Here is a 12,557-nt window from a genome sequence, read left to right as displayed (position 1 = left end):
AACGCTTTGAGGCCTATGCTTCAAAAGGAAATATCCTGGCATAGAAACGGGACGGAAGCATTCTCAGAAACCTCTTTGCGATGAGGGCCTTCAAGTCACAGAGTGAAACCTTCCTTTTGAGAGGCCAGCTTTGAAACACTGCTTCTGTAGAATCCGCAAGTGGATGCTTGGAGCTCTTTGAGGCTTAGGCTGGAAAAGGTAATATCTTCATATACAAACTAGACAGAAGCGTTCTCAGAAACTTCTTTCTCATGTGGGGATGGAACTCACAGAGTTGAACATTCCTTTTCACAGAGCAGTTCTGCAACCCTCTTTTGGTGGAAACTGCAAGTGGATGTTTGGTGCGATTGCGTCATCCAGTGGAAAAGGAAATACATTCAGACGAAAACTAGATAGAACCATTCCCAGAAACTTCTTGAGATGAGTGCATTCTACTCACAGAGTTGTACCTTCCTTTTGATAGAATAGTTTTGAAACACACTTTTTGTGCAAACCGCAAGTGGATAGTTGGAGCGCTTTGAGGCGTATGCTGCAAAACGAAATATCTTCACATAAAAACTAGACAGAAGCATTCTCAGAAACTTCTTTGTGATGTGCGCATTCAACTCACAGAGTTGAAGCTTCCTTTTCATATAGCACTTTTGAAACGCTCTGTTAGTAGAATCTGCAAGGGAATATTTGGAGTGCTACGAGGCCAACACTGGAAAAGGAAATACCTTCACATGCAAACCAGACGGAAGCATTCTCAGAAACTACCCTGTGGTTTATGCATCCAACTCACTGAGAGGAATCTTCCCTTTGAGAGCGCAGTTTGGAAACACTCTTTTTGAAGAATTTGCTAGGGGATGTTTGGAGCGATTTCAGGACTAGGCTGGAAAAGGAAATATCTTCACTTAAACACTAGACAGAAGCATTGTCAGAAACTTCGGTGTGATGAGTGCATTCAACTCACAGACCTGAACCTTCCTTTTGATAGAGCAGTTTTGAAACGCTCTTTTAGTAGCATCTGAAAGTGGATATTTGGAGCGCTTTGAGGCCAAGGCTGGAAAACGAAATATCATCACATAAAAACTAGACAGAAGCATTCTCAGAAACTTCTTTGTGATGAGTGGATTCAACTCACAGACTTGCACGTTCCTTTGCATAGGATAGTTTTGAAACACTCCTTTTGTAGAATCTGCGAGTGTTTATTTCGAACGCTTTGAGGCCTATGCTGGAAAAGGAAATATCTTCACCTAAAAACTAGACAGAAGCATTGTCAGAAACATCTTTGTGATGACTGCATTCAACTCACAGAGTTGAACCTACCTATTGATAGAGAAGTTTTGAAACACCCTTTTTGTAGAATCTGCAAGTGAATATTTGGAGCGATATGAGGCCTCTGCTGGGAAATGAAATATCTTCCCCTAAAAGCTAGACAGAAGCATACTCAGAAACGACTTGGCAATGTGTGCATCCAACTCACAGAGTTGAAACTTCCTTTCCCTAGAGCAGTTTTGAAACACTCTTTTAGTAGAATCTGAAAGTGGATATTTGGAGCGCTTTGAGGCCAGTGCTGGGTAACGAAATATCATCACAGAAAAACTAGACAGAAGCGTTCTGCGAAAGTTCTTTGTGATGAGTGCATTCAACTCTGGGACTCGAACGTTCCTTTTGATAGAACAGTTTTGAAACACTCCTTTTGTAGAATCTGCAAGTGTTTATTTGGAGCGCTTTCAGGCCTATGCTGGAAAAGGAAATATCATCCCCTAAAAAGTAGATAGAAGCATTCTCAGAAACTTCTCGGTGATGTGTACATTGAACTCACAGTGTTGAACCTTTCTTTGGATAGAGAAGTTTTGAAACACTCTTTTAGCAGAATCTTCAAGTGGATATATGGAGTTCCTTGAGGCCTACGCCGGAAAAGGAAATATCTTCCCGTAGAAACTAGGCAAAAGCATTCTCAGAAAGTTCCCTGTGCTTTGTGCATTCAACTCACAGAGTTCAACCTTCCTTTTGATAGAGCAGTTTTGAAACACTCTTTTTGTAGAATCTGCACGTGGATATTTGGAACGCTTTGAGGCCTATGCTTCAAAAGGAAATATCCTGGCATAGAAACGGGACGGAAGCATTCTCAGAAACTTCTTTGCGATGAGGGCCTTCAAGTCACAGAGTGAAACCTTCCTTTTGATAGGCCAGCTTTGAAACACTGCTTCTGTAGAATCCGCAAGTGGATGCTTGGAGCTCTTTGAGGCTTAGGCTGGAAAAGGTAATATCTTCATATACAAACTAGACAGAAGCATTCTCAGAAACTTCTTTCTCATGTGGGGATGGAACTCACAGAGTTGAACATTCCTTTTCACAGAGCAGTTCTGCCACCCTCTTTTGGTGGAAACTGCACGTGGATGTTTGGTGCGATTGCGTCATCCAGTGGAAAAGGAAATACATTCAGACGAAAACTAGATAGAACCATTCTCAGAAACTTCTTGAGATGAGTGCATTCTACTCACAGAGTTGTACCTTCCTTTTGATAGAATAGTTTTGAAACACACTTTTTGTGCAAACCGCAAGTGGATAGTTGGAGCGCTTTGAGGCGTATGCTGCAAAACGAAATATCTTCACATAAAAACTAGACAGAAGCATTCTCAGAAACTTCTTTGTGATGTGCGCATTCAACTCACAGAGTTGAAGCTTCCTTTTCATATAGCACTTTTGAAACGCTCTGTTAGTAGAATCTGCAAGGGAATATTTGGAGTGCTACGAGGCCAACACTGGAAAAGGAAATACCTTCACATGCAAACCAGACGGAAGCATTCTCAGAAACTACCCTGTGCTTTATGCATCCAACTCACTGAGAGGAATCTTCCCTTTGAGAGCGCAGTTTGGAAACACTCTTTTTGCAGAATTTGCTAGGGGATGTTTGGAGCGATTTCAGGACTAGGCTGGAAAAGGAAATATCTTCACTTAAACACTAGACAGAAGCATTGTCAGAAACTTCGGTGTGATGAGTGCATTCAACTCACAGACCTGAACCTTCCTTTTGATAGAGCAGTTTTGAAACGCTCTTTTAGTAGCATCTGAAAGTGGATATTTGGAGCGCTTTGAGGCCAAGGCTGGAAAACGAAATATCATCACATAAAAACTAGACAGAAGCATTCTCAGAAACTTCTTTGTGATGAGTGGATTCAACTCACAGACTTGCACGTTCCTTTGCATAGGATAGTTTTGAAACACTCCTTTTGTAGAATCTGCGAGTGTTTATTTCGAACGCTTTGAGGCCTATGCTGGAAAAGGAAATATCTTCACCTAAAAACTAGACAGAAGCATTGTCAGAAACATCTTTGTGATGACTGCATTCAACTCACAGAGTTGAACCTACCTATTGATAGAGAAGTTTTGAAACACCCTTTTTGTAGAATCTGCAAGTGAATATTTGGAGCGATATGAGGCCTCTGCTGGGAAATGAAATATCTTCCCCTAAAAGCTAGACAGAAGCATACTCAGAAACGACTTGGCAATATGTGCATCCAACTCACAGAGTTGAACCTTCCTTTCCGTAGAGCAGTTTTGAAACACTCTTTTAGTAGAATCTGAAAGTGGATATTTGGAGCGCTTTGAGGCCAGTGCTGGGAAACGAAATATCATCACAGAAAAACTAGACAGAAGCGTTCTGCGAAAGTACTTTGTGATGAGTGCATTCAACTCAGAGACTCGAACGTTCCTTTTGATAGAACAGTTTTGAAACACTCCTTTTGTAGAATCTGCAAGTGTTTATTTGGAGCGCTTTCAGGCCTATGCTGGAAAAGGAAATATCTTCCCCTAAAAAGTAGATAGAAGCATTCTCAGAAACTTCTTGGTGATGTGTACATTGAACTCACAGTGTTGAACCTTTCTTTGGATAGAGAAGTTTTGAAACACTCTTTTAGCAGAATCTTCAAGTGGATATATGGAGTTCCTTGAGGCCTACGCCGGAAAAGGAAATATCTTCCCGTAGAAACTAGGCAAAAGCATTCTCAGAAAGTTCCCTGTGCTTTGTGCATTCAACTCACAGAGTTCAACCTTCCTTTTGATAGAGCAGTTTTGAAACACTCTTTTTGTAGAATCTGCACGTGGATATTTGGAACGCTTTGAGGCCTATGCTTCAAAAGGAAATATCCTGGCATAGAAACGGGACGGAAGCATTCTCAGAAACCTCTTTGCGATGAGGGCCTTCAAGTCACAGAGTGAAACCTTCCTTTTGATAGGCCAGCTTTGAAACACTGCTTCTGTAGAATCCGCAAGTGGATGCTTGGAGCTCTTTGAGGCTTAGGCTGGAAAAGGTAATATCTTCATATACAAACTAGACAGAAGCATTCTCAGAAACTTCTTTCTCATGTGGGGATGGAACTCACAGAGTTGAACATTCCTTTTCACAGAGCAGTTCTGCAACCCTCTTTTGGTGGAATCTGCAAGTGGATGTTTGGTGTGATTGCGTCATCCAGTGGAAAAGGAAATACATTCAGACGAAAACTAGATAGAACCATTCTCAGAAACTTCTTGAGATGAGTGCATTCTACTCACAGAGTTGTACCTTCCTTTTGATAGAATAGTTTTGAAACACACTTTTTGTGCAAACCGCAAGTGGATAGTTGCAGCGCTTTTTGGCGTATGCTGCAAAACGAAATATCTTCACATAAAAACTAGACAGAAGCATTCTCAGAAACTTCTTTCTGATGTGCGCATTCAACTCACACAGTTGAAGCTTCCTTTTCATATAGCACTTTTGAAACGCTCTGTTAGTAGAATCTGCAAGGGAATATTTGGAGTGCTACGAGGCCAACACTGGAAAAGGAAATACCTTCACATACAAACCAGATGGAAGCATTCTCAGAAACTACCCTGTGCTTTATGCATTCAACTCACTGAGAGGAATCTTCCCTTTGAGAGCGCAGTTTGGAAACACTCTTTTTGCAGAATTTGCTAGGGGATGTTTGGAGCGATTTCAGGACTAGGCTGGAAAAGGAAATATCTTCACTTAAACACTAGACAGAAGCATTGTCAGAAACTTCGGTGTGATGAGTGCATTCAACTCACAGACCTGAACCTTCCTTTTGATAGAGCAGTTTTGAAACGCTCTTTTAGTAGCATCTGAAAGTGGATATTTGGAGCGCTTTGAGGCCAAGGCTGGAAAACGAAATATCATCACATAAAAACTAGACAGAAGCATTCTCAGAAACTTCTTTGTGATGAGTGGATTCAACTCACAGACTTGCACGTTCCTTTGGATAGGATAGTTTTGAAACACTCCTTTTGTAGAATCTGCGAGTGTTTATTTCGAACGCTTTGAGGCCTATGCTGGAAAAGGAAATATCTTCACCTAAAAACTAGACAGAAGCATTGTCAGAAACATCTTTGTGAGGACTGCATTCAACTCACAGAGTTGAACCTACCTATTGACAGAGAAGTTTTGAAACACCCTTTTTGTAGAATCTGCAAGTGAATATTTGGAGCGATATGAGGCCTTTGCTGGGAAATGAAATATCTTCCCCTAAAAGCTAGACAGAAGCATACTCAGAAACGACTTGGCAATGTGTGCATCCAACTCACAGAGTTGAACCTTCCTTTCCCTAGAGCAGTTTTGAAACACTCTTTTAGTAGAATCTGAAAGTGGATGTTTGGAGCGCTTTGAGGCCAGTGCTGGGTAACGAAATATCATCACAGAAAAACTAGACAGAAGCGTTCTGCGAAAGTTCTTTGTGATGAGTGCATTCAACTCAGGGACTCGAACGTTCCTTTTGATAGAACAGTTTTGAAACACTCCTTTTGTAGAATCTGCAAGTGTTTATTTGGAGCGATTTCAGCCCTATGCTGGAAAAGGAAATATCTTCCCCTAAAAAGTAGATAGAAGCATTCTCAGAAACTTCTCGGTGATGTGTACATTGAACTCACAGTGTTGAACCTTTCTTTGGATAGAGAAGTTTTGAAACACTCTTTTAGCAGAATCTTCAAGTGGATATATGGAGTTCCTTGAGGCCTACGCCGGAAAAGGAAATATCGTCCCGTAGAAACTAGGCAAAAGCATTCTCAGAAAGTTCCCTGTGCTTTGTGCATTCAACTCACAGAGTTCAACCTTCCTTTTGATAGAGCAGTTTTGAAACACTCTTTTTGTAGAATCTGCACGTGGATATTTGGAACGCTTTGAGGCCTATGCTTCAGAAGGAAATATCCTGGCATAGAAACGGGACGGAAGCATTCTCAGAAACTTCTTTGCGATGAGGGCCTTGAAGTCACAGAGTGAAACCTTCCTTTTGATAGGCCAGCTTTGAAACACTGCTTCTGTAGAATCCGCAAGTGGATGCTTGGAGCTCTTTGAGGCTTAGGCTGGAAAAGGTAATATCTTCATATACAAACTAGACAGAAGCATTCTCAGAAACTTCTGTGTCATGTGGGGATGGAACTCACAGAGTTGAACATTCCTTTTCACAGAGCAGTTCTGCAACCCTCTTTTGGTGGAAACTGCACGTGGATGTTTGGTGCGATTGCGTCATCCAGTGGAAAAGGAAATACATTCAGACAGAAACTTCTTGAGATGAGTGCATTCTACTCACAGAGTTGTACCTTCCTTTTGATAGAATAGTTTTGAAACACACTTTTTGTGCCAACCGCAAGTGGATAGTTGGAGCGCTTTGAGGCGTATGCTGCAAAACGAAATATCTTCACATAAATACTAGACAGAAGCATTCTCAGAAACTTCTTTGTGATGTGCGCATTCAACTCTCAGAGTTGAAGCTTCCTTTTCATATAGCACTTTTGAAACGCTCTGTTAGTAGAATCTGCAAGGGAATATTTGGAGTGCTACGAGGCCAACACTGGAAAAGGAAATACCTTCACATACAAACCAGATGGAAGCATTCTCAGAAACTACCCTGTGCTTTATGCATTCAACTCACTGAGAGGAATCTTCCCTTTGAGAGCGCAGTTTGGAAACACTCTTTTTGCAGAATTTGCTAGGGGATGTTTGGAGCGATTTCAGGACTAGGCTGGAAAAGGAAATATCTTCACTTAAACACTAGACAGAAGCATTGTCAGAAACTTCGGTGTGATGAGTGCATTCAACTCACAGACCTGAACCTTCCTTTTGATAGAGCAGTTTTGAAACGCTCTTTTAGTAGCATCTGAAAGGGGATATTTGGAGCGCTTTGAGGCCAAGGCTGGAAAACGAAATATCATCACATAAAAACTAGACAGAAGCATTCTCAGAAACTTCTTTGTGATGAGTGGATTCAACTCACAGACTTGCACGTTCCTTTGGATAGGATAGTTTTGAAACACTCCTTTTGTAGAATCTGCGAGTGTTTATTTCGAACGCTTTGAGGCCCATGCTGGAAAAGGAAATATCTTCACCTAAAAACTAGACAGAAGCATTGTCAGAAACATCTTTGTGATGACTGCATTCAACTCACAGAGTTGAACCTACCTATTGATAGAGAAGTTTTGAAACACCCTTTTTGTAGAATCTGCAAGTGAATATTTGGAGCGATATGAGGCCTCTGCTGGGAAATGAAATATCTTCCCCTAAAAGCTAGACAGAAGCATACTCAGAAACGACTTGGCAATGTGTGCATCCAACTCACAGAGTTGAACCTTCCTTTCCCTAGAGCAGTTTTGAAACACTCTTTTAGTAGAATCTGAAAGTGGATATTTGGAGCGCTTTGAGGCCAGTACTGGGAAACGAAATATCATCACAGAAAAACTAGACAGAAGCGTTCTGCGAAAGTTCTTTGTGATGAGTGCATTCAACTCAGAGACTCGAACGTTCCTTTTGATAGAACAGTTTTGAAACACTCCTTTTGTAGAATCTGCAAGTGTTTATTTGGAGCGCTTTCAGCCCTATGCTGGAAAAGGAAATATCTTCCCCTGAAAAGTAGATAGAAGCATTCTCAGAAACTTCTAGGTGATGTGTACATTGAACTCACAGTGTTGAACCTTTCTTTGGAGAGAGAAGTTTTGAAACACTCTTTTAGCAGAATCTTCAAGTGGATATATGGAGTTCCTTGAGGCCTACGCCGGAAAAGGAAATATCTTCCCGTAGAAACTAGGCAAAAGCATTCTCAGAAAGTTCCCTGTGCTTTGTGCATTCAACTCACAGAGTTCAACCTTGATTTTGATAGAGCAGTTTTGAAACACTCTTTTTGTAGAATCTGCACGTGGATATTTGGAACGCTTTGAGGCCTATGCTTCAAAAGGAAATATCCTGGCATAGAAACGGGACGGAAGCATTCTCAGAAACTTCTTTGCGATGAGGGCCTTCAAGTCACAGAGTGAAACCTTCCTGTTGATAGGTCAGCTTTGAAACAGTGCTTCTGTAGAATCCGCAAGTGGATGCTTGGAGCTCTTTGAGGCTTAGGCTGGAAAAGGTAATATCTTCATATACAAACTAGACAGAAGCATTCTCAGAAACTTCTTTCTCATGTGGTTATGGAACTCACAGAGTTGAACATTCCTTTTCACAGAGCAGTTCTGCAACCCTCTTTTGGTGGAAACTGCAAGTGGATGTTTGGTGCGATTGCGTCATCCAGTGGAAAAGGAAATACATTCAGACGAAAACTAGATAGAACCATTCTCAGAAACTTCTTGAGATGAGTGCATTCTACTCACAGAGTTGTACCTTCCTTTTGATAGAATAGTTTTGAAACACACTTTTTGTGCAAACCGCAAGTGGATAGTTGGAGCGCTTTGAGGCGTATGCTGCAAAACGAAATATCTTCACATAAAAACTAGACAGAAGCATTCTCAGAAACTTCTTTGTGATGGGCGCATTCAACTCACAGAGTTGAAGCTTCCTTTTCATATAGCACTTTTGAAACGCTCTGTTAGTAGAATCTGCAAGGGAATATTTGGAGTGCTACGAGGCCAACACTGGAAAAGGAAATACCTTCACATGCAAACCAGACGGAAGCATTCTCAGAAACTAAACTGTGCTTTATGCATTCAACTCACTGAGAGGAATCTTCCCTTTGAGAGCGCAGTTTGGAAACACTCTTTTTGCAGAATTTGCTAGGGGATGTTTGGAGCGATTTCAGGACTAGGCTGGAAAAGGAAGTATCTTCACTTAAACACTAGACAGAAGCATTGTCAGAAACTTCGGTGTGATGAGTGAATTCAACTCACAGACCTGAACCTTCCTTTTGATAGAGCAGTTTTGAAACGCTCTTTTAGTAGCATCTGAAAGTGGATATTTGGAGCGCTTTGAGGCCAAGGCTGGAAAACGAAATATCATCACATAAAAACTAGACAGAAGCATTCTCAGAAACTTCTTTGTGATGAGTGGATTCAACTCACAGACTTGCACGTTCCTTTGGATAGGATAGTTTTGAAACACTCCTTTTGTAGAATCTGCGAGTGTTTATTTCGAACGCTTTGAGGCCTATGCTGGAAAAGGAAATATCTTCACCTAAAAACTAGACAGAAGCATTGTCAGAAACATCTTTGTGAGGACTGCATTCAACTCACAGAGTTGAACCTACCTATTGATAGAGAAGTTTTGAAACACCCTTTTTGTAGAATCTGCAAGTGAATATTTGGAGCGATATGAGGCCTCTGCTGGGAAAGGAAATATCTTCCCCTAAAAGCTAGACAGAAGCATACTCAGAAACGACTTGGCAATGTGTGCATCCAACTCACAGAGTTGAACCTTCCTTTCCCTAGAGCAGTTTTGAAACACTCTTTTAGTAGAATCTGAAAGTGGATATTTGGAGCGCTTTGAGGCCAGTGCTGGGTAACGAAATATCATCACAGAAAAACTAGACAGAAGCGTTCTGCGAAAGTTCTTTGTGATGAGTGCATTCAACTCTGGGACTCGAACGTTCCTTTTGATAGAACAGTTTTGAAACACTCCTTTTGTAGAATCTGCAAGTGTTTATTTGGAGCGCTTTCAGGCCTATGCTGGAAAAGGAAATATCATCCCCTAAAAAGTAGATAGAAGCATTCTCAGAAACTTCTCGGTGATGTGTACATTGAACTCACAGTGTTGAACCTTTCTTTGGATAGAGAAGTTTTGAAACACTCTTTTAGCAGAATCTTCAAGTGGATATATGGAGTTCCTTGAGGCCTACGCCGGAAAAGGAAATATCTTCCCGTAGAAACTAGGCAAAAGCATTCTCAGAAAGTTCCCTGTGCTTTGTGCATTCAACTCACAGAGTTCAACCTTCCTTTTGATAGAGCAGTTTTGAAACACTCTTTTTGTAGAATCTGCACATGGATATTTGGAACGCTTTGAGGCCTATGCTTCAAAAGGAAATATCCTGGCATAGAAACGGGACGGAAGCATTCTCAGAAACTTCTTTGCGATGAGGGCCTTCAAGTCACAGAGTGAAACCTTCCTTTTGATAGGCCAGCTTTGAAACACTGCTTCTGTAGAATCCGCAAGTGGATGCTTGGAGCTCTTTGAGGCTTAGGCTGGAAAAGGTAATATCTTCATATACAAACTAGACAGAAGCATTCTCAGAAACTTCTTTCTCATGTGGGGATGGAACTCACAGAGTTGAACATTCCTTTTCACAGAGCAGTTCTGCAACCCTCTTTTGGTGGAAACTGCACGTGGATGTTTGGTGCGATTGCGTCATCCAGTGGAAAAGGAAATACATTCAGACGAAAACTAGATAGAACCATTCTCAGAAACTTCTTGAGATGAGTGCATTCTACTCACAGAGTTGTACCTTCCTTTTGATAGAATAGTTTTGAAACACACTTTTTGTGCAAACCGCAAGTGGATAGTTGGAGCGCTTTGAGGCGTATGCTGCAAAACGAAATATCTTCACATACAAACTAGACAGAAGCATTCTCAGAAACTTCTTTGTGATGTGCACATTCAACTCACAGAGTTGAAGCTTCCTTTTCATATAGCACTTTTGAAACGCTCTGTTAGTAGAATCTGCAAGGGAATATTTGGAGTGCTACGAGGCCAACACTGGAAAAGGAAATACCTTCACATGCAAACCAGACGGAAGCATTCTCAGAAACTACCCTGTGCTTTATGCATTCAACTCACTGAGAGGAATCTTCCCTTTGAGAGCACAGTTTGGAAACACTCTTTTTGCAGAATTTGCTAGGGGATGTTTGGAGCGATTTCAGGACTAGGCTGGAAAAGGAAATATCTTCACTTAAACACTAGACAGAAGCATTGTCAGAAACTTCGGTGTGATGAGTGCATTCAACTCACAGACCTGAACCTTCCTTTTGATAGAGCAGTTTTGAAACGCTCTTTTAGTAGCATCTGAAAGTGGATATTTGGAGCGCTTTGAGGCCAAGGCTGGAAAACGAAATATCATCACATAAAAACTAGACAGAAGCATTCTCAGAAACTTCTTTGTGATGAGTGGATTCAACTCACAGACTTGCACGTTCCTTTGGATAGGATAGTTTTGAAACACTCCTTTTGTAGAATCTGCGAGTGTTTATTTCGAACGCTTTGAGGCCTATGCTGGAAAAGGAAATATCTTCACCTAAAAACTAGACAGAAGCATTGTCAGAAACATCTTTGTGAGGACTGCATTCAACTCACAGAGTTGAACCTACCTATTGATAGAGAAGTTTTGAAACACCCCTTTTGTAGAATCTGCAAGTGAATATTTGGAGCGATATGAGGCCTCTGCTGGGAAATGAAATATCTTCCCCTAAAAGCTAGACAGAAGCATACTCAGAAACGACTTGGCAATGTGTGCATCCAACTCACAGAGTTGAACCTTCCTTTCCCTAGAGCAGTTTTGAAACACTCTTTTAGTAGAATCTGAAAGTGGATATTTGGAGCGCTTTGAGGCCAGTGCTGGGAAACGAAATATCATCACAGAAAAACTAGACAGAAGCGTTCTGCGAAAGTTCTTTGTGATGAGTGCATTCAACTCAGAGACTCGAACGTTCCTTTTGGTAGAACAGTTTTGAAACACTCCTTTTGTAGAATCTGTAAGTGTTTATTTGGAGCGCTTTCAGCCCTATGCTGGAAAAGGAAATATCTTCCCCTGAAAAGTAGATAGAAGCATTCTCAGAAACTTCTAGGTGATGTGTACATTGAACTCACAGTGTTGAACCTTTCTTTGAAGAGAGAAGTTTTGAAACACTCTTTTAGCAGAATCTTCAAGTGGATATATGGAGTTCCTTGAGGCCTACGCCGGAAAAGGAAATATCTTCCCGTAGAAACTAGGCAAAAGCATTCTCAGAAAGTTCCCTGTGCTTTGTGCATTCAACTCACAGAGTTCAACCTTCCTTTTGATAGAGCAGTTTTGAAACACTCTTTTTGTAGAATCTGCACGTGGATATTTGGAACGCTTTGAGGCCTATGCTTCAAAAGGAAATATCCTGGCATAGAAACGGGACGGAAGCATTCTCAGAAACTTCTTTGCGATGAGGGCCTTCAAGTCACAGAGTGAAACCTTCCTGTTGATAGGTCAGCTTTGAAACACTGCTTCTGTAGAATCCGCAAGTGGATGCTTGGAGCTCTTTGAGGCTTAGGCTGGAAAAGGTAATATCTTCATATACAAACTAGACAGAAGCATTCTCAGAAACTTCTTCCTCATGTGGGGATGGAACTCACAGAGTTGAAC

The sequence above is a fragment of the Pongo pygmaeus genome, chromosome 3 (genome assembly GCF_028885625.2).
Source record: "Pongo pygmaeus isolate AG05252 chromosome 3, NHGRI_mPonPyg2-v2.0_pri, whole genome shotgun sequence".
In the NCBI taxonomy this organism is placed as follows: domain Eukaryota; kingdom Metazoa; phylum Chordata; class Mammalia; order Primates; family Hominidae; genus Pongo; species Pongo pygmaeus.
The sequence above is the reverse complement of the archived record's forward strand: the minus strand, read 5'-3'. Positions refer to the sequence as shown.